Genomic DNA, 2005 nt, shown 5'->3' with positions numbered 1-2005 from the left:
TAGGAAAATGGAAGTGGGTAATTCATACTAGTTACAAGGAGCGAATTTAGCTGATGACGGCATGATTAGAGAAGTGGGTAAATCATAGAGGAGATTCATGTAAGGTAGCATATTATGTGCAAAGAAATGGCTGGATAAAAGACTTGAATTGTCGGTAAAAACGGATTTTGAGCGAAGCGAAAAATCTATTTTTGGGCTCAGGCCATGTCGTCCTGATGGAAGTTCCTTCGAAGGTAGCTTCCTAGGTATATGTAGGTCAAATATACCTAGGAAGCTACCTTCAAAGGAACTTCCATCATGACGACATGGCCTGAGCCCAAAAATACACAATGGAAATGCATGAAATGCTTGTTGAACCAACAATCTCACCAACAAGTGAACTGGCCTAAGGTGGTTTGGGCATGTAGTAAGAATGGATGATAATGAATCATGAAAAAGTGCTTATAACTCTGAAGTGCTAGGAGGCAGGAGGTTGGGAGGAAGGCCTAGAAATTATTTGATGAAGTGGGAGAATTACTGGAATGGAATGTTCTTGAAATCCAGGAAGAGCAAGAATGCATACGCATGATTGGTGTATCATGCGTAATGTATTCTATACATTGGCCAGGGCACCAGCCACCCTTTGGGATACTACCACTAGAGAGCTATGGGGTCTTTTGACTGGCCAGATAGTTCTACATTGGATCCTCTCTGGTTACGGTTCATTTTCCCCTTGCCTATACACTCACACGCCGAATAGTCTGGCCTATTCTTTACACATTCTCCTCTGTCCTCATACACCTGACAACACTGAGATTACCAAACAATTCTTCTTACTGCACTGTAATTGTTCAGTGGCCACTTTCCTCTTTGTAAGGGTAGAAGAGACTCTTTAGCCATGGTAAGCATCTCTTCTAGAAGAAGGACACTCCAAAATCAAACCTTTGTTCTCTAATCTTGGGTAGTGCAATAGCCTCTGTACCATGGTCTTCCACTGTCTTGGGTTAGAGTTCTCTTGCTTGAGGGTACACTCGGGCACACTGTTCTATCTTATATCTTACTTTTCCTCTTGATTTTTAAAGTTTTTATAGTTTATAAAGTGATATTTATTTCAATATTGTTGCTCTTCTTAAAATATTTTTCCTTGTTCCCTTTCCTCACTGAGCTGTTTTCCCTGTTGGAGCCCCTGGGCTTATAGCATCCTGCTTTTCCAACTAGGGTTGTAGCTTAGCGATTAATAATAATAATAATAATAATAATACTGAGGATCCTTCAGCGAGAATATCTGAATGAGTTTGAACAAATAGTGGAAATTTTTCCAGGGGATCATCTATAATTTGGCAATGAGAGGATAAATGTGGCAGTGACTCCTTTCATTATGCTCTAGGCCATCCCTGATTAGGGAAACTGCCTAACCCTTCCGCATCAAAAACTTTTTAATACTGCAGACCCCAACTTCAGAATAATTGAAAGTGCCCCAAAATACAGAAAAAGCTCATGAAACTAGGATTAAGATACAACCTAAAGTATATATTTATACACAATATGAAAAATTCATATCAATATTTCATATAGCGGTACCTCGATTTACGAGTTTAATCGATTTCAAGAGCAAGTTCGTAAAGAGAAACAATTCTACCCATAACGATTTAAGGATAATGTATAACTCAATGCATATCCCGTAGCTACATAAATACACATATACAGTACACTCGTTTTTAAAGGTTGTGTAATGTTACGTAAACAGCAACTTATAACTCCTACCACAAAAAGTGCATGCAAATTAATAATTCCCAATGAAAAATAGAAATATTGTTAAATTAACTCTCACTTTACATTTGAGGAGTCATGGCTGGCACATGGGAGATGAAAGAGGAGGAGGAGACGGGAGAATGAACAGGGAGGAAAAGAAATAAGGGGTCAGTGCTTGGAGGAAGAAGTTCCCTTCATAAATAAGAACTTTAGCAAAAATATCAGGAGTTCTCTCTCTTTGACGACATTCACTATCACTAAATGCATCACTTAA

This window comes from Palaemon carinicauda, chromosome 32 (genome assembly GCF_036898095.1).
Source record: "Palaemon carinicauda isolate YSFRI2023 chromosome 32, ASM3689809v2, whole genome shotgun sequence".
Lineage (NCBI taxonomy): Eukaryota > Metazoa > Arthropoda > Malacostraca > Decapoda > Palaemonidae > Palaemon > Palaemon carinicauda.
This window is presented reverse-complemented; position numbering follows the sequence as displayed.